The sequence below is a fragment of the Pistacia vera genome, unplaced genomic scaffold, assembly GCF_008641045.1.
Source record: "Pistacia vera cultivar Batoury unplaced genomic scaffold, PisVer_v2 Contig124, whole genome shotgun sequence".
NCBI classification, from domain to species: Eukaryota; Viridiplantae; Streptophyta; class Magnoliopsida; order Sapindales; family Anacardiaceae; genus Pistacia; species Pistacia vera.
Genome location: NW_022195293.1, coordinates 260,290 through 282,537, shown reverse-complemented (window position 1 = coordinate 282,537; position 22,248 = coordinate 260,290).

The following is a 22,248-nucleotide window of genomic DNA, read 5'->3' as shown; positions in this document are numbered from 1 at the left end:
ACTGAACATAGAGGATGTGAACTTAGAAGAGAATCTTGTGTATCAGGAACGTCCAGTTTAGATATTGGACAGAAAGGTTAAAGAGCTCCAAAACAAGAGTATCCTTTTAGTGAAAATCCTATGGAGAAACCACAAAGTCAAAGAAGCTACATGGGAGGTAGAGCAAGATATGCAGAAGCGTTACTCGGAATTGTTCGTCTGAATTTTGGGGACAAAATTCTTTCTTAAGGGGGGCAGAATTGTAACACCCACTTTGAGGTACGTAGCTTATATATGCTTATTTGCCCTTAGTTTTGTTTGTATGCCCTTAGTTAACCTTGTATGCTTTTAATATTGCTTGTTTGTCTTGAGTTTTGGGGAAGGATTGGTGAAATTTGGGAAGTGCAGACTTCGCCACGACCAAGGAAATTGGTTGCCACGACGACATATGCTTTGGAATTTTTTGCCGAGGAGAAGAAAAATCTTCGCCAGGGCTAAGATCTAGTTGAAATTCTTGAGAAGTTTCTAGAGAATTTTTCCTTACGGGTAAAGTGACCATTCTACCCCTAATTAGTAGTAAAAGTGGGGGGAGAAAAGTAAGAAAATTTTATGGAGAATGCATTGGAGATAGGGGTGTATTGGTAATGAACTAAAGGGCAAAGATGAAATTTTCTATAAAGTGTGAGGGCAAAATGGGAAAGAGTGCATATTAATATGAGATATTAAACCCTCTCATTCTCCACGCCCACACGCCACTTCTACTCTCCAACTCTCTCATCTTTTCACAAAATTTCTAAAGAAGATTAAAGGGCTTTTGGTTGGATTTTGGTAAAGATTATACCCTAAGCATCCAAAGGTATGGATTCTTGCTATAGATATGAGATTTAATTTTAAAAGTGTTGAATTCTTATAGAGTTTATGCTTAGGGTTTTAGAGAAAGAACAAGTCTACCAAAGAAGAGGAATTCTAGTGGAATTACTCAAGCATAAGGTAAGTAAATCCAACCTAAGTTATGATTCAAGAAATAAATTATGTAGAGATTGTATATGCATGTGTATGCCTTTAATTTTGAGAATTGTTGATGAGAATGATGTTGATTGATGAGGAGATGGTTATTGATGAGTAGAAGTGAGCTATGAGAAGTGGTGATTAAGTGGAGTCTGATGGAATTTAGAAAGAGTTTGAGGAGAATTATTGAAGTGTGTTTCCTGGCCAGGTTTAATCTTGTTTTAGAGGAGTTTTACTCCAATTATGGATGGTTTAAGAAAGAAGTACAATTATGGCTAAAATAGAATTTGAGTATGCATGCATGATGTTTGATGAAATATCTAAGAGAAGTGTATGCATGAGTAGAGAAAACTTATTTTTGTGCTACATGGCATTTTTGCATTACATGTTTGTACTTAGAAAGAATAACAAGCATGAGCTATCCACATGCATACATATACATAAGTATAAGAACTTAAAGAATAAAGAATTTAAAGATTAAAAAAAAAGAAAGAGAAAGCTAGAATACTTTAAAAGAAGAAAAGAATAGGTTGTTGCGATGGAGAACCCGTGAGTGAAAAGAAAAAGAATATTCCCACATACACGCCGCCTTAAGTGAGCGGCCTAAGAAGAAGGAGAAGAATTTGTACGGCCCGTAAGAGTGTATATGGATGAGGGTTGTACCAAGAAGAAATACGTACATGCACGCAACCTTAATTGAGTGGCCTAAGAAGAAAAGAATTTGTACAGTCCGTAAGAGTGCATGTAGATGAGGATTGTACTCACTCACACGGCCAGGGTTCCGAATCCATGCATCAATTGAGTTCGATCGGCAAAGAATAAGAAAAGAATGAGAAAGACTAAGCAAGAATAAGAAAGAATGAGCAAGCAAGAAAGAAAAGAAATAGAAAGAAAGAAACATAGAAAAGAGAAAGAAAACAGAATAAGAGATAGAAAAGAAGTAAAGAAAATGCATCTCTATGCATTTATGCATTTGCATCTCATTAATGCATGTTACCATGATTTTTATCATGATTAGTGAGAGAATAGAAGAAAGAAAGAACCAAGAGAATTAGAAAGAAAGAACAAAGAAAGTTAGAACAAAAGAACAATGAGAACTAGAAATAGTAAAAGAAAAGAGAAAGAACAAGGAGAGAATGAAGAAGAAGAAAAGAGTAGAGTAAGGAAAGAATTCAAGATAAGTCTGGGATAGAAGTATAGCAGATTTACTTACTAAGCAATTAGTGCTCACGCAGTTGTTTTTCCATATTTTGCAGGGAATGGGTGAGAAGCGGTCAGAAGGGCATCGAAAAGCGGAGAGAAATGGCATTACTTTCCACTCAACTGTATTTAAGCTATTGTATATACTATTTTTGTTATGTAAAGAATTATATAGTTAAAGTCAAGAAAATTTTTGGGCCAATTACTTTTCATTTTATACTTATGTATTTTATCATAGTATATTTTCCAAGTATGCTGGCTAGAAAGAAGGTGTTACACCCCGATAGTGCAGAATCGTATTGAGCCGATATATGGGTTGCCTAGTCAACATCAGCCGTTAGAATTCAAGGGTACGACAGACCCAATAGTGGCAGAAGAATGGTTTAGATATGTGGAGCGTACAATGGCACTTTTCCCTATGACAGACTGGGAGAAGATTCAGTATGCAAGCTTTCTGTTTAGGGGTGATGCTCGTATATGGTGGGAATTGATAGAGGATACTCATGATATAGCCTCGATGACTTGGGGGGATTTTAGAAGATTGTTTGAGGCAGAATATAGAACATTTGATCGAGTTCATGAAAAGATTTAGGAGTTTATCAGTTTGCAACAAGAGACTAGCTCAGTAAAGAATATTCAGTGGGATTTAATTCCCTAGCAAGGTTTGTGCCAGGTGTAATGAGTACACCAAAATTGAGGAGGGATAAGTTCATGCATGGGCTGAAACCAGAAATAGCTCGAGATGTGATGGCCGGTGCCCAACCCCCTCAGACATACAGTGAAGCTTTGGAACGAGCCTTATGGGTAGAAATATTTGTGAATAAGCTAACCCCAGCAACTCCATCAGCAGTAGCCCCAAGTGTTCCCCCTCCTGCTCCATAGAGAGATAGAGCTGATGCCCCCACTAATAGAGAGGTGAGAAATAAGAAAAGATTTCAACCCAAGAAGAACATGAGGGATTAGCAAAATAAAAGGCCGAGAATTGTTGAAGTTCCCCAATGTCAGAAGTGGGGAAGAAATCATTCTGGGTAGTGTCTTAAAGATTTGGGCCGAAATGTATGCTATAGATACCGGCAGCCAAGGCATATGATGAGAGATTGTAAAGCCCCTCCTGCACCCGTAGCACAGACACCTAGAGGTACTAATGCTCTAGTATTTACAGTAGCTCAAAGTGAAGCTGAAGCTAGCCCATCCATAGTTACCGGTAAGTTATTATTTCACTCAATTCCCCTTTATGCATTAATTGATTCTAGAGCCACACATTCATTTATTACACATGGGATTTTAGAGAGATTAAGATTTAATCTTGATAATGGAGATAAGTTTAATTTTAGCGAGGTTCACCAGCTTAGTATGTTAATTAGTAGTGTAAAGGCCAGAAAGATGCTAAGAAAAGGGTGCTTGGAGTATATTGCTCATGTGGTGCACAGTAGTGATGTCCCACAACCAGAGATTCAGAATGTGCTAGTAGTCCGGGAGTTTTTAGACCTATTTCCAGAAGATTTGTCGGGTTTACCTCTAGAAAGAGAAGTAGAATTCAGCATTGAACTGGCACTAGGGACAACACCAATTTCTAAAGCCCCCTACCAGATGGCCACAGCCGAGCTTCAGAAATTTAAAAAGCAGCTTCAGGAACTCTTAGACAAGGGTTTTATTCGACCTAGCCATTCTCCTTGGGGTTCTCCCATTTTATTTGTGAAGAAGAAAGATGGATCTCTACAGATGTGTATAGATTATAGAGAGTTAAATAAAGTGATAGTGAAGAATAAATACCCATTACCTCGTATAGATGATTTGTTTGATCAGTTGAAATAAGCAGCTGTGTTTTCAAAGATTGATTTGAGGTCGGGTTATCACCAAGGAAGAGTTGCAGAGCAAGATATTGCTAAGACTGCTTTTCGAACCAGATATGGGTATTATGAGTTTGTGGTGATGCCTTTCGGGTTAACTAATGCCCCAGTAGTCTTTATGGACTAAATGAACCAGGTGTTTCAGGATTGTCTTGATCAATTCATAGTGGTGTTTATTGATGATATCCTGGTTTATTCTAAGATAGAAGAGGAGCATGAAAAATACCTAAGATTTGTGCTATAACGATTGCAAGATAAGAAGTTGTTTGCCAAATTTTCTAAGTGTTAGTTTTGGCTCGATCAAGTTATCTTCCTGGGTCATATCATCTCAAAGGAAGGTATATCAGTGGATACAAGTAAGGTAATGGCAATTCTGGAATGGCAACAGCCGAAGACAGTAAAGGAAGTGAGAAGTTTATTGGGGCTAGCAGGCTACTATAGGCGGTTTGTAGCAGGGTTTACTCAGTTGGCTAAGCCGCTTACAGCTCTCACCAAACAAAGAACACCTTTCATATGGTCGAATGCCTATGAAGAAAGTTTTCAAGAGTTAAAAAAAAGATTGACCACAGCTCTTATTCTTGTATTACCACAGAAGGGTGTAAATTATGATATTTATACAGATGCCTCACTTCAGGGACTTGGTGCAGTATTGATACAGTTGGTAGACTAATAGCCTATGCTTCTTGTCAATTGAAAGAGTATGAGACGAGATACCCTACACATGATTTAGAGTTGGCTGCTGTAGTTTTTGCACTGAAAATATGGAAGCATTATTTGTATGGAGCAAAGAGTAACATTTATACGAATCATAAAAGCTTGAAGTACTTATTCTGTTAGGAAGCGATCCATTTACGCAGCGGAAAACAAAACTTTAAACAATACGGATCGTCTCATAGAACCAAGATCAGGGTACAATTTTACAGTTTATATCAAAATAAGAATCTATAGAAAATTAATGTAGAGTTTAAGAAATCATACGCACGTTTGGAGGCTCCTCCAAATTTGTCTCTGAATGTATTTTGCTATCGACCCAAGTGTAGGATCGAACCGACGTAGTCCACACGAAGACAAACGCAAGGAACTAAGAGGGATTTGCTAGATCCCTCTTTAGCTTTAAGAAACAAGAAGAAATGAAGAGTAATTGATTTTAGGCAAAAACCCAAATCTGGCGTGAGAGTGTTTAGGGGCTGTAGCTTTTCTTTTTCAATGAATAATGAAAATGAATGAATCTCATACCTTTTACAATTAAAACTTTTCTTTTATAGTATTATTTTAATTGCCCTATTCCTATATGCAATAGGCTTGGGCTCCAACCCAAACACCCCTTGTTTCCAAACACTCCTAATTAGATATTTATTTTATTTCATCATTATCTCAATTAAAATCAATTAATATATATTTAATATTCAATTATCCTCGATATCTTTGTATTCATTTATGGACTAATGACCAGAATAATAAATTGGATTGAGCAACAACTCAATCATACTGTGGCCACAACTTTAGTGTCATTGTCATTCACCGAACTGTGTCGTGAGATAACTTCTCCTATACCCAGGAGTGATGAATCCTTTGTTGATCCACCATAGTCTTGATACACTTCTCAATGCAGCCAATCACTAACGTATTGATAGCTCTGAATAGAACTACATTAGGCTAGTGTCAAACTACACCAATCGGTGCATAAGGCTCTCCAGTGATCTCAAGTCTAAGGATCACATGCACACCATTCGTTAGAGGATTTATTCCATAAACACTAGGGTTACCATCTATATGAAATCCTCTGGTGGGTCTGTCCAGTGAACTTGCCTACAGCAAGCACCCATGTGTCGTACTAGGTTGTCGACAAACAAACTTGACAAGTGAGATCAGTCACTGTCTTTTGACAAGGTCATTCAACACTATGATAGTCTTACCGTATTATCTGTGTTCTTGGTCAGAATAATACTAGGGCTACGGAAATTTCTAGAATGGCCACCATATGTGATCATAGGGTTCTCACTATCAAGATTTGAAACACTTGATACCCTTGTCACGGTTCTACCATCCTAAGGGCATATATCAATGCATGCAATTATGATTTACATGATATAGAAGAAAATTACCTTTTATTGATTAACAAACATTATTACAAAGAGTCAATTTTACAATAATCGATTGGCTCTAGGGCAGCAACTCTAACAATCTCCCATTTGCACTATAGCCAATCATTCATGTATTTAATATCGAATGACCTTAAGTGTTTTTCATGCTTCTGCTGCAACAGAGGCTTCGTTAGTGGATCGACGAGATTGTCATCAGTATGCACTTTACTGATCTGTACATTCTCTCAACCATTTCTCTAATGAGATGAAACCATCTAAGTATGTGTCTAGACTTCTGGTGAGGCCGTGGTTCCTTTGCTTGAGCTATATCTCCATTGTTGTCATAAAAGATATCTATTGGATCAACAATTGTGGAGACCACACCAAGTTCAGTGGTGAACTTCTTAATCTAGACCGCCTCCTTAGCTGCATCGGATAATGCGATATACTCAGCCTCCATTGTAGAGTCCACTACAATGCTTTGCTTGGAGCTCTTCCAGCTCACCGCACCCCAATTGAGACAAAATGCAAACCCAGATTGCGAACAATAATCAATATCCTCCTACAGTGAGCTCATCTTCCCCTCAATAAACCAAGAACATGTCCTTTGTCCTCTTCGGGTACTTAAGGATGTTCTTGACAGCTATCTAGTAACACTCACCTAGATCCGATTGATATCTACTACAAGTGCTCAATGCACATGAGACATCAATCCAAGTACACAACATGGCATACATGATGGATCCAATTGCTGACGCATATGGGATCCTCTTTATTCTATCTCTCTCATTGTGTGTTTTAGGACACATATGCTTAGACAGATAGACACCATGTGACATCGAAAGAGATCCCTTCTTGGATTCTTCCATACTGAATCTCTTCAGTACTTTATCAATGTATGTACTCTGACTTAGGCCAAGCAACCTACATGACCTATCACGGTAGATCTTTATTCCAAGGGTGCAGGCTGTTTCTCCTAAGTCCTTCATGGAGAAGCACTTGGATAACCAAGTTTTTACCGACTACAAGTTTGGTATATCAGTCTCGATCAGAAGTATGTTGTCGACATACAACACCAGGAATGCCACTACGCTCCCACTTACCTTTTTGTAAACACAGAGCTCATCTTCATTCTTAATAAAATCAAATTCCTTTACAGCTTCATCAAAACGAATGTTCCAGCTCCTTGAAGCTTGCTTGAGTCCATAAATGGACCTCTACAACTTGCATACTTCATCAGCATGTCCATCAAGAATGAAGCCATCGGGTTATGCAACATACACATCCTCTTCAAGCTTTCTGTTCAGGAAAGCTATTTTGACATCTTTTTGCCAAATTTCATAGTCATGATATGCAGCAATAGCATAATCTAGATGGACTTAATCATGGCAATTGGCAAGAAGGTTTTTTCATAGTCTATACCATGAATTTGTTTGAAACCTTTGGCAACTAATCGTGCCTTGTAAGTATGCACCTTGCCATCCATGTCAGTCTTCTTCTTGAAGACCCATTTACACCCTATGGTGTTTTACCCCTTCAGGTGGATCCACCAAAGACCATACTTGGTTCTGGTACATGAAGTCCATCTTAGATTTCATGGCTTCAAGCCATTTAATGGAATCTGGATCCAATATAGCGTCTTCGTAGGTTCTGAGCTCAGTGTCAGGGTAGACCAGTACATCACCATATTGAATCATGAGAAAACCATTTCTCTCGGGCTTATGATGTACTCTCCCAGACCTATGCAGCTCATGTGCTACTTGAGGTAGTTTATTTTGATCCACAGATTATGGAGTAACCTCTTCACTGTTAGAGTAAATGCCCTAGAGCCAATCAATTATTGTAGAATTGACTCATTGCAATAATGTTCATTGATCAATAAAAGGCATTTTATTCTATATCACGTAAATCATCATTGTATGTATTGATATATGTCCTTAGAATGGTAGAACCGTGACGAGGGTATCAAGTGTTTCAAATCATGATAGTGAGAACCCTATGAGCACATATGGTAGCCATTCTAGAAACGTCTGTAGCCCCAGTATTATTCTGAAGTAAGGGTCCAGATAATACGGTTAGGCTATCATAGTGTTGAACGACCCTGTCGAAAGGCAGTGACTAATCTCACTTGTCAAGGTTGTTTGGTGACAACCTGCTGCAGCACATGTTCTAAATGGATGATAACCCCAGTGTCTAAGGAATAAATCCTCTAACGAATGGTGGTACATGTGATCCTTAGACTTGAGATCACTAAAGCGCCTTGTGCACCGATTGGTGTAGTTTAACACTAGCCTAACGCAGTTCTTTTCAGAGCTATCAATATGGTGGTGATTGGCTGCATCGAGGAGTGTATCAAGACTATGGTGGATAGACAGAGGATTCATCACTCCCGGGTATGGGAGAAGTTATCTCATAGCACAATTCAGTAAATGGCAATGACACTAAAACTATGGCCACAATAGGATTGAGTTGTTGCTCTATCCAGTTTATAATACAGGTCATTGGTCCAGAAACTGAATACATAATATCGAGAGGAACCGAAGGTTGACACTATTTCTATGCCTTCGTCTCGTCAAGATAACGCATGATGAAAGGATCAAACTGTACGGTAACCATATCGTTGATAGGTACTACTTTGTTGAATCCGAATCTATTGGGTGGCCATGATGCCTTGCTAGGGGCCAATCTTGGTCTGTGTATTAGTGAGACGATTAATTGGTGTTAATCGCGATACTATACACTACCAGTATTATGAGGAGCCTATGGGTCACATGCATAGAAGATAATTTAAGACTCAGGAAGTAAGAAGGGTGTTTTCGTCTTTTTGGGTGAAAGAGAATTTTGGTAATTTCACAGTGCAATTAAATTTGCTAAGGTCGGCCTTTTATTTAATTTGTTAGAAAAATTAAATAAGTGAAATTACATTTAAATATGTGGTAGCATATATTTAAATAAATTATCATTATTGTTAAATGTTAATATATATATATATATATTAATTGATTTTAATTGAAGATAATGATGAATTAAAATAAATATCTAATTAGGAGTGTTTGAAAACATAGGGTGTTTGGGTCGGAGCCCAAGCCTATTCCATATGGGAATAGGGCAACTAAAATTTCAATGTAAAAGAAAAGGTTAATTGTAAAATAATGTGAATTCATTATTTACCTTTTCTTGGAAAAGCAAAACACACAGCCCCATTCATTTCTCTCCCACGGCAGAAGTGATTTTTCCTTTCTTTCATTGATTGAAAAATCAAAACATTTCTTTTCTTCTTTAATCTTAAAGCTAAACAGGATCTAGCAAATCCCTTTTTAGTTCATTGTGATTGTTTTCGTGTGGACTACGTCGGTTCGATCTCACACTTGGGTCGGTAGCAAAACGTTCAAAGGTAAATTTGAAGGAGCCTCCAAACGTGCGTATGTTTTTCTAAACTCATGATTAATTTTTCTGCAAATTTCTACTTTAATATAAACTGTAAAATTATACCTTTGATCTTGGCTCTTTGGAACGATCCTTGTATTATGATTTTGTTTTTCGCTGCGTATATGGATTGTTTCCTAACAGTGGTATCAGAGCCTAGGATACCAAATTTTACAGTTTTTATGTGGATGGTTGATAACATGTATTTGATGATATTATGTTGCCTTATAGAATCTGCCTAAAATCTTCCTTAAAAGCATGGTTTTAAGAAATCTATTAATCGATTAATTTTAATTTGTTGATGATCTGCAACTTTGGAATAATGGTTGATGGATTTTTTTTGAAATCAGTGTGTATGATTGATTGAAAATCCATTTGGAGTGTATATGGTTACTGTATGAACAGATCTAGAGCTACAGATCTGTGTACGCTTGCCACGGCGATATAACCCATCGCCGTAGCGAGCGTTATTCATGCTCACGATGGTGACGAAACCAGTGCTCACCGCGGCGATATAAAGCATTGCGGCGATGACCTAACCCATCGTCACGGCGATCGTCCTTAGAGCATGGACGTCAGCATAACTAACGCACGCCGCGGTGATCTAACTCATTGCCTCAGCGAACACACTTTCGAGTGTGCAGGGGCTACAATATAAAGTTTCAAAACTTTTAGACCAAATGTAGATCTATAAATTATCAGGGGGTAAATGATAATTAACCCACAAATTTTAAAAATTGATTATTTTTGAAATGTATGCTTTGTACTTATTTGTATAATGCATGATGCGTGGTACATGAGCCTTAGACTTAAGGGTGAATGTTTTAAAAAAAATTTGTGTATGTATGGTTGTAAATTTATTAAATGGGGCCTGCGTGTCCTGCCTTTCTTCTCTTCTCACCTCATTCCCCTCGAATGTAAATCGAGGTTTCTAAATTTATTGATGATTGTAAATTTAGAATGATATTTTTTGTAATGTACTTGAAGACGGAGCAAAAGATGAGGTAACCATACTTGAAGACTCAAGATGTTTATTACAGGACCTCTAGGTGACCCACCGATTCCTCTAGGCTCGAGGAAATCGGTTTTAGTTAGGCCATGTATCGACACGTTTTAAATTATGTTTAGAATGCGTGCTAAGGTTGAATGTTGAATAACATGCCAAACAATGTCATTCTAACAAAGATAATAATCTGGTGAGACATTAAATAACAAACCCTCAATTAAAGTATATTAAGTCACGTATGCCTTCCATCACCATGGTTTTAATCAAACCACTGTTCGTCGAAACCTTGTTCGCCAAAGTGAAGGGTACACTTCTACTAGTGGGAGGTTAAAATGCATTGGAGTTTTCCTTAATGGTGATGGGTTGACTTAAAATGACGGTTTTGCTTGTTTGCTAAAGCAAAGATTGATAAACACATCATAGGCACATTAGAGCAGTACACATATTATCTGTACATGGTGACATGTAGTGTCCACTCTACTGATACTGAGAATCACACTTGAGGACAATGGTTGGAGCCATTGGATTGTGTGATTGGCTTGTTGGCTTTTTCACATTTGAGGTTGATAGTAGGAGCTATCAACTGGTGTGGATTAAGTTTGTTGGCCTACCTAATCAACTCATTTTGGCTTGTTCGCCAAAGCGAAGGTTTGAAATGGGCAGGATGGGATCTCGGTCCACTAGGAAAGTCAACGGGCTTTCCCGAGTTAATAGTGAGGGCTATTGGCTTGAGTAAAATAGTGGGAGCATCGTTTAATAAAAGACCATATTAAATAATAATGAACCTTATAATAACTTTATCTTTTCTGCAATTGTAGATTCACCGAAAATGAGTATTATGAACCTGCGACCGATAATCGAAAAAGAAAACAGGTTGGATGGATCCAATTTCTCAGACTGGTATCGTAATCTTCGGATTATACTTAAGTCAGAAAAGAAATTGTATATCCTTGAAAAGCCATACATGGCTGAGCCTGATCCTGATGCCACTCAGGAAGTTAAGGATACTTATCAAAAGTTCCTTGATGATGCTGATAGCGTACAATGCTTGATGTTAGCATCGATGACACCTATGCTGCAAAAGCAGCATGAGAATATGGATGCTTCTTCCATAATTCTACACCTCAAGGAGCTTTACGAAACAAATGCTCGACATGAGAGGTACAAGGTGTCGAAAGCACTGTTTGGGAGTCGTCTGACTGAGGGTGCCCAAGTTGGTCCTCATGTGCTCAAGATGATCGAGCACATAGAGAGGCTTGAGACTTTGGGATGTGGCTTGGATGCAGAATTACAAATGGATTTAATTCTGCAATCCTTGCCTGACTCATATGCTCCGTTCATAATGAATTTCAATATGAACACGATGGAGAAAACCCTGTCAGAACTTCTGAACATGCTGAGGACTGCAGAGCAGGACTTGAAAAAGTCCAAGCCTGTTTTACTGGTTGCTGCCAGTAAAGCAAAGGGTAACGGCAAGGGTAAGGCCAAGGCCAAACCCAAGCCCAAGCCCAAAGGACAGGTTGCTCTTAGTCCTGAGAGTGGCATAGGGAAGGGCAAAGTAGTCTGCTTCTTTTGTGGCAAGCTTGGCCACTGGAGGAAACACTACAAGGCTTTCCTCATAGGCAAGAAGAAGTCAGATGCTACGACTTTAGGTATTTTTATGATTGAGATTAATTTCTCTCCCTTAACATCTCAGGTCATTGACACAGGATGTGGTACTCATATTTGTACTGATGTGTAGGGACTAAGGTAGAGTAGAGTGCTCGCCAAGGGAGAGGTGGACCTACGAGTTGGAAATGGAGCACATGTGGCTACATTGGCTGTAGGGACTTACTGTTTATCTTTGCCTACGGGCTTGTTATTGGAACTACATAACTGTTATCAAGTACCTTCTATTTCTAGAAATATTATTTTAGTATCCACTTTGGATAATATAGGGTATCATTTTGAGATATCTAATGGATTATTGTCCTTTAGTTTGAATAGTATTCTATTTGGAATTGCAAGGTTATATAATGGATTATATGTTCTTGATTTAAACAATAAAGATATTCTCAATATTGAAACCAAGAAAGCTAAACATAGCGATCAAAACTAGACATATCTTTGGCACTGTAGATTGTGTCATGTTAATAAGACTCACATTGCAAAACTTCAAAGGGATGGACTTTTGGACCCTTTTGACTTTCAATCATTTGAGGTATGTGAGATATGCCTTTTAGGCAAGATGACCAAGTCTCCTTTCACAGGACAAGGTGAAAGGGCTACTGAACTGTTAGGCATTATCCACAGTGATGTATGTGGTCTACTAACAATTGAGGCCAAAGGTGGATATTCATACTTCATCACATTTACTGATGATTTCAGTAGATATGGTTATGTCTATCTTATGAGACATAAATCTGAAGCCTTTGAGAAATTCAAGGAATTCAGAAATGAAGTACAGAATATGTTGGGCAAAAGTGTTAAAGCTTTTCGGTCGAATCGAGGAGGTGAATACTTAGGCTCAGGGTTTTTAGAGTACTTGAAGTAATGTGGGATAGTATCACAACTCACCCCTCCTTATACACCTCAACACAATGGAGTGTCTGAAAGGAGGAACAGGACCTTACTTGACATGGTTAGGTCCACGATGAGTTTTAGTGATTTACCTGCATCGTTTTGGGGTTATGCCTTAGAGATTGTGACTCACGTTTGAACCGTGTGCCATCAAAGTCTGGAGATAAGACTTCATATGAACTATGGAGTGGGCGAAAGCCCAACTTATCTTATCTACGTATTTGGGGTTGCGAAGCTTATGTTAAGAACTTGACTTCGAACAAGCTGGGCCCAAAATCCTGTAAATGTATATTTGTGGGATATCCAAAGGAGACCAAAGGATACTATTTCTACCACCCAAAAGAGCGCAAAATTTTTGTTGCTCGATCTGGTGTCTTCTTAGAAAAGGATTAAGAAGTACTAGTGGGAGAAAAGTAGAACTCAATGAAGTTCTAGAACCATAAGATGTACTAGATGAAGGACGGGATGATGTGCCACAGGAAGTGATTGAGCATCATGAAGAGGTTACTCCACAATTTATGGATCAAAATGAACCACCTCAAGTAGCACAAAAGCTACGTAGATATGGGAGAGTGCACCATGAGCCCGAGAGATACGGTTATCTCATGACTCAGCATGGTGACGTACTAGTATACCAAGACGATGAACCCAAAACCTACGAAGGCGCTATATCGGATCCAGATTTCATTAAATGGCTTGAAGCCATGAAATCTAAGATGGACTCCATGTACCAGAACCAAGTGTGGTCTTTGGTGGAACCACCTGAAGAGGTAAAACCCATAGGGTGTAAATGGGTCTTCAAGAAGAAGACTGACATGGATGGCAAGGTGCATACTTATAAAGCACGATTGGTTGCCAAAAGTTTCAAACAAAATCATGGCATTGACTATGAAGAAACCTTTTCATCGGTTGCCATGATTAAATCCATTTGGATTATGCTTGCGATTGCTGCATATCATGACTATGAGATTTGGCAAATAGATGTCAAAACAGCTTTCCTGAACGGAAACCTTGAGGAGGATGTGTATATGACACAACCTGATGGTTTCATTCTTGATAGTCAAGCTAATAAGTTATGCAAGTTGCAGAGATCCATTTATGGACTCAAGCAAGCTTCAAGGAGCTGGAACATTCGTTTTGATGAAGCCGTAAAAGAATTCGATTTTATGAAGAACGAAGATGAGTCCTGTGTTTACAAGAAAGTGAGTCGGAGCGTAATAGTATTCCTAGTGTTGGTTATCCGAGTGCTTTTCCATGAAGGACTTAGGAGAAGCAACCTACATCCTTGGTATAAAGATATATCGTGATAGATCACGTAGGTTGCTTGGCCTAAGTCAAAGTGCATATATTGACAAGGTACTGAGAAGATTCAGTATGGAAGAATCCAAGAAGGGATTTCCTCCAATGTAACATGGTGTTTGTCTCTCTAAGAAATTATGTCCTAAGACACAAGATGACAATGATAAGATGAAGAGATCCCATATGCATCAGCAATTGGATCTATCATGTATGCCATGCTATGTACTCGGATTGATGTCTCATGTGCTTTAAGCACTTGTAGTAGATATCAATTGGATCTAGGTGAGTGTCACTGGATGGCTATCAAGAATATTCTTAAGTACCTGAAGAGGACTAAGGATATGTTCTTGATTTATAGAGGGGAAGATGAGCTCACTGTAAAAGGATACAGTGATGCTAGTTTCCAAACAGACAAAGATGATTATCGATCGCAATCAGGGTTTGTATTTTGTCTCAATGGTGGTGTAGTGAGCTGGAAAAGCTTGAAGCAAAGCACTGTAGCGGACTCTACAATGGAGGCTGAGTATATTGCATTGTCAAATGCGGCCAAGAAGGCAATCTTGATTAAGAAGTTCATTACTGAACTTGGTATGGTTCCCATGATTGTTGATCCTATAGACATCTATTGTGACAACAATGGAGCAATTGCTCAAGCCAGGGAACCACGGTCTCATCAGAACTCCAGACACATACTCAGACGATTCCATCTCATTAGAGAGACAGTTAAGAGGAAAGACGTGCAGATTAGTAAAGTGCATACTGACGACAATCTCTCAGATCCACTAACAAAGCCTCTATCGTAGCAGAAGCATGAAAGGCACATGAGATCATTTGGTATTAAATACATGAATGATTGGCTATAGTGCAAGTGGGAGATTATTAGAGTAGATACCCTAGAGCCAATCAATTATTGTAGAATTTACTTGTTGTAATAATGTTCATTGATCAATAAAAGGCATTTTATTCTATATCGCGTAAATCATCATTGTATGTATTGATATATGTCCTTAGAATGGTAGAACCGTGACGAGGGTATCAAGTATTTCAAATCATGATAGTGAGAACCCTATGAGCACATATGGTAGCCATTCTAGAAATGTCCGTAGCCCCAGTATTTTCTAAAGTAAGGGTACAGATAATACGGTTAGGCTATCATAGTGTTGAACGACCCTGTCGAAAGGCAGTGACTAATCTCACTTGTCAAGGTTATTTGGTGACAACCTGCTGCAACACATGGGTGCTTACTGTAGGCAATTTTACCATAGCAAGTTCACTGGACTAACCCATCAGAGGATTCCAAATGGATGATAACCCCAGTGTCTATGGAATAAATCCTCCAATGAATGGTGGTACATGTGATCCTTAGACTTGAGATCACCACACCGACTTGTGCACCGATTGGTGTAGTTTGACACTAGCCTAACGCAGTTCTCTTCAGAGCTGTCAATACAGTGGTGATTGGCTGCATCAAGGAGTGTATCAAGACTATGGTGGATAGACAGAGGATTCATCACTCCCGGGTATGGGAGAAGTTATCTCACGGCACAATTCAGTATATGGCAATGACACTAAAACTATGGCCACAATAGGATTGAGTTGTTGCTCTATCCAGTTTATAATACAGGTCATTGGTCCAGAAACTGAATACCTAATATCGAGAGGAACCGAAGGTTGACACTATTTCTATGCCTTCGTCTCATCGAGATAACGCATGATGAAAGGATCAAATTGTACGGTAACCATATCGTTGACAGGTAGCTACTTTGCTGAATCCGAATCTATTAGGTGGCCATAATGCCTTGCTGGGGGCCAATCTTGGTCTATGTATTAGTGATACCATTAATTGGTTTTAACCGCGATACTATACACTACCGGTATGATGAGGAGCCTATGGGTCACACACATAGAAGATAATTTAAGACTCAGGAAGTAAGAAAGGTGTTTTCGTCTTTTTGGGCGAAATGGTATTTTGGTAATTTCACAGTACAATTAAATTTGCTAGTCGTAGCCTTTTATTTAATTTATTAGAAAAATTAAATAAGTAAAATTACATTTAAATATGTGTTAGCATATATTTAAATAAATTATCATTATTGTTAAATGTTAATATATAGATTAAATATATATTAATTGATTTTAATTGAAGATAATGATGAATTAAAATAAATATCTAATTGGGAGTGTTTAGAAACATGGGGTGTTTGAGTTGGAGCCCAAGCCTATTCCATATGGAAATAGGGCAACTAAAATTTCAATATAAAAGAAAAGGTTAATTGTAAAATAATGTGAATTCATTATTCTCCTTTTCTTGGAAAAGCAAAACACACAGCCCCATTCATTTCTCTCCCATGACAGAAGTGATTTTTCTTTTCATTCATTGATTGAAAAATCAAAACATTTCTTTTCTTCTTTAATCTTAAAGCTAAACAGGATCTAACAAATCCCTCTTTAGTTCTTTGTGATTGTCTTCGTGTGGACTACGTCAGTTCAATCCTAAACTTGGGTCGGTAGCAAAACGTTTAAAGGCAAATTTGGAGGAGCCTCCAAACGTGCGTATGTTTTTCTAAATTCATGATTAATTTTTCTGCAGATTTCTACTTTAATATAAACTGTAAAATTATGCCTTTGATCTTGGCTCTTTGGAACGATCCTTGTATTATGATTTTGTTTTTTGTTGCGTATATGGATCGTTTCCTAACATTCATCACTCCTAGGTAAGGGAGAAGTTATCTCACGGCGCAATTCAATATATGACAATGACACTAAAACTGTGGCCACAGTGGGATTGAGTTGTTGCTCTATCCAAATTATAATACAGGTCATTGGTCCAGAAACTGAATACATAATATCGAGAGTAACCGAAGGTTGACACTATTTATGTGCCTTCGTCTCATCAAGATAACACATGATGAAAGGATCGAATTGTACGGTAACCATAACGTTGATAGGTAGCTACTTTGCTGAATCCGAATCTATCGGGTGGCCATGATGCCTTGGTAGGGGCCAATCTTGGTCTGTGTATTAGTGAGATGATTAATTGATGTTAATCGCGATACTATACACTACCGGTATGCTGAGGAGCCTACGGGTCACACACATAGAAGATAATTTAAGACTTAGGAAGCAGGAAGGGCGTTTTCGTCTTTTTAGGCGAAAGGGTATGTTGATAATTTCACAGTTCAATTAAATTTGCTGAGGTCATAGTCTTTTATTTAATTTGTTAGAAAAATGAAATAAGTGAAATTACATTTAAATATGTGTTAGCATATATTTAAATGAATAATCATTATTGTTAAATGAATAATCATTAAATATATATTAATGGATTTTAATTGAGATAATGATGAATTAAAATAAATATCTAATTGGGAGTGTTTGGAAACATGGTGTGTTTGGGTTAGAGCCCAAGCCTATTCCATATGGGAATAGGGCAATTAAAATGTTACTATAAAAGAAATGTTTTAGTTGAAAAAGTTAGATTTTTATTCATTAGTTCATTTTCATTGTGAAAGAGAAAAACACACAGCCCCAAACCCTCTCCCACGCCAGACTTGGTTATTGCCTAAAATCAACACTCTTCATTTCTTCTTTATTCTTAAGGCTAGAGGGATCTAGCAAATCCCTCCTTGGTTCCTTTCGATTGTCTTCGTGTAGACTACATCGGTTCGACCGTACACTTGGTTCGATAGCAAAATACATTCAGAGACAAATTTAGAGGAGCCTCCAAATGTGCGTATGGTTTCTTAAACTCGAGATTAATTTTTTGCAGATTCTTATTGCGATATAAACTGTAAAAATTGTACCCTGATCTTGGTTCTATGGAACAATCCTTGTTATTAATGTTTTATTTTCCGCTGCCTCAATGGATCGTTTCCTAACAGTTAGGTGCATGATGAGTTTTAGTGATTTACGTGCATCATTCTAGGGCTATGCCCTAGAGACTACGACTCACGTTTTGAATCCTGTGTCGTCAAAGTCTGTAGATAAGACTCCATATGAGCTATGGAGTGGGCGAAAGCCCAACTTGTCTTATCAAAGGATTTGGGGTTGTGAAGCTTATGTTAAGAAATTAACTTTGAACAAGCTGAGCCCAAAATCCTGTAATATATATTTGTAGGGTATCCAAAAAAGACCAAAGGATACTACTTCTACCACCCAGAAGAGCGCAAAATTTTTGTTGCTCGATCTGGTGTCTTCTTAGAAAATGAATATTTTCTAATAAGTACTAGTGGGAAAAAGTAGAACTCGATGAAGTTCTAGAACCACAAGATATACTGGACGAAGGACGGGACTGTGTACCACAGGAAGTGGTTGAGCATCATGAGGTGGTTACTCCACAACTTGTGGATCAAAATGAACCACCTCAGGTAGCACAGGAGCTACGTAGATCTGGGAGAGTATGCCATGAGCCTGAGAGATATAGTTATCTCGTGACTCAACATGGTGATGTACTAGTCTACCAAGACAATGAACCCAGAACCTACGAAGACGCTATATTGGATCCAGATTCCATTAAATGGCTTAAAGCCATGAAATCTGAGATAGACTCCATGTACCAGAACCAAGTTCTGTCTCTGGTGGAACCACCTGAAGGGGTAAAACACATAGGGTGTAAATGGGTCTTCAAGAAGAAGACTGACATGGATGGCAATGTGCATACTTATAAAGCACTACTGGTTGCCAAAAGTTTCAAACAAATTCATGGCATTGACCATGAAGAAAACTTTTTGCCAGTTGCCATGATTAAATCCATCCAAATTATGCTTGCGATTGCTGCATATCATGACTATGAAATTTGGCAAATGGATGTCAAAACAGCTTTCCTGTACGGAAACCTTGTGGAGGAAGTGTATATGACACAACCTGATGCTTTCGTTCTTGATGGACAAGCTAAAAGGGTATGCAAGTTGCAGAGATCCATTTATGGACTCGAGTAAGCTTCAACGAGCTAGAACATTCGTTTTGATGAAGCCATAAAAGAATTTGGTTTTATCAAGAATGAAGATGAGCCCTGTGTTTACAAGAAAGTGAGTAGGAGTGTAGTAGTATTCCTAGTGTTGTATGTCGATGGCATACTTCTGATTGGGAATGATATACCAAACTTGCAGTCAGTAAAGACTTGGTTATCCAAGTGCTTCTCCATGAAGGACTTAGGGGAAGCAGCCTACATCTTTGGTATAAAGATCTATCGTGATAGATCACGTAGGTTGCTTGGCCTAAGTCAGAGTGCATACATTGACAAGGTACTGAAAAGATTCAGTACGGAAGACTCCAAAAAGGGATTTCTTCCGATGTCACATGGTATTTATCTCTCTAAGGAATTGTGTCCTAGAACACAAGATGAGAGAGATAGGATGAAAAAGGATCCCATATGCATCAACAATTGGATCCATCATGTATGCCATGTTATGTACTCGGATTGATGTCTCGTGTGCTTTGAGCACTTGTAGTAGATATCAATCAGATCTAGGTGAGTGTCACTAGATGGCTGTCAAGAATATTCTTAAGTACTGAAGAGGACTAAGGATATGTTCTTGGTTTATGGAGGGGAAGATGAGCTCACGGTAAGAGGATACAGTGATGCTATTTTCCAAATAGACAAAGATGATTATTGATCGCAATCAGGGTTTGTATTTTGTCTCAATGGCGGTGTAGTGAGCTGGAAGAGCTCCAAGCAAAGCACTGTAGCAGACTCTACAATGGACGCTGAGTATATTGCATTGTCAGATGTGGCCAAGGAGACAGTTTGGATTAAGAAGTTCATTACTGAACTTGGTATGGTTCCCACGATTGTTGATCCTATAGACATCTATTGTGACAACAATGGAGCAATTGCTTATGCCAGGGAACCACGGTCTCATCAGAAGTCCAAACACATACTCAGACGATTCCATCTCATCAGAGAGATAGTTGAGAGGAAAGACGTGTAGATTAGTAAAGTGCATACTGACGAAAATCTCGCAGATCCACTGACAAAGCCTCTGTCGCAGTACTTGAGATCATTTGGTATTAAATACATGAATGATTGGCTATAGTGCAAGTGGGAGATTGTTAGAGTAGATGTCTTAGAGCCAATCAATTATTGTAGAATTGACTATTTGTAATAATGTTCATTAATCAATAAAAGATATTTTATTCTATATCGCGTAAATCATTATTATTTCAATATGTATTGATATATGTCCTTAGAATGGTAGAACCATGACGAGGGTATCAAGTGTTTCAAATCTTGATAGTGAGAACCCTATGAGCACATATGGTGGCCATTCTAGAAACTTCTGTAGCCCTAGTATTATTCTGAAGTAAGGGCACAGATAATACGGTAAGGCTATCATAGTGTTGAACGACCCTGTCGAAAGGCAGTGACTGATCTCACTTGTCAAGGTTGTTTGGTGCCAGCCTGGTGCAACGCATGGGTGCTTGCTGTAGGTGAATACACCGCAGCAAGTTCACTGGACTGATCCACCAGAGGATTCCATATGGATGGTAACCCTAGTGTCTATGGAACAAATCCTCTAACGAATGGTGGTGCATGTGATCCTTAGACTTGAGATCAGCAGAGCGCCTTGTGCACCGATTGGTGCAATTTGACACTAGCCTATCAACGCAGTTCTTTTCAAAGCTGTCAATACAGTAGTGATTGGCTGCATCAAGGAGTGTATCAAGACTATGGTGGATAGACAAAGGATTCATCACTCCCGAGTACGAGAGAAGTTATCTCATGACGCAATTCAGTAAATTGGCAATGACACTAAAACCGTGGCCACAGTGGGATTGAGTTGTTGCTCTATCTAGTTTATAAAACAGGTCATTTGTCCAGTAACTGAATACATAATATCGAGAGTAACCGGATGTTGACACTATTTCTATGCCTTCGTCTCGTCGAGATAACATATGATGAAAGGATCAAATTATACGGTAACCATATCGTTGATAGGTAGCTACTTTGCTGAATCCGAATCTATCAGGTGGCCATGATGCCTTGCTAGGGGCCAATCTTGGTTTATGTATGGTGAGACGATTAATTGGTGTTAATCGCAATACTATACACTGCCAGTATGATAAGGAGCCTATGGGTCACACACATTGAAGATAATTTAAGAGCCAGGAAGTTAGAAGGGCGTTTTCGTCTTTTTGGGCGAAAGGGTATTTTGGTAATTTCACAGTGCCATTAAATTTGCTGCGGTCGTAGCCTTTATTTAATTTGTTAGAAAAATTAAATAAGTGAAATTACCTTTAAATATGTGTTCGCATATATTTAAATAAATTATCTTTATTGTTAAATGTTATATATATATTAAATACATATTAATTGATTTTTAATTGAGATAATGATGAATTAAAATAAATATCTATTTGGGAGTGTTTGGAAACAAGGGGTGTTTGGGTTGGAGCCCAAGCCTATTCCATGTGGGAATAGGGCAATTAAACTTGACTATTTAAACAAAAGTTTAATTGAAAAACATGTTAGGAAATTCATTTCATTCATTCATTGAAAGAAAGAAAACACACAGCCCTTTTTCACTCTCACACACCAGTTTTGGGTTTTGATTGAAAATGAAAATATTCTTCTTTCTTCTTCTTTGTTTCTTAAGACTAAAGAGGATCTCGCAAATCCCTCTTTAGTTCCTTGCGATTATCTTCATGTGGACTACGTCAGTTCGATTCTACACTTGGGTCAGTAGCAAAATACGTTCAGAGACAACTTGGAGGAGCCTCCAAACGTCCATATAATTTCTTAAACCTTGAACTAATTTTTCTGCAGATTTAATATATATTGTATAAACTGTAAATTTGTACCTGGATCTTGGTTCTAAGGAACGATCCATGTTGTTTA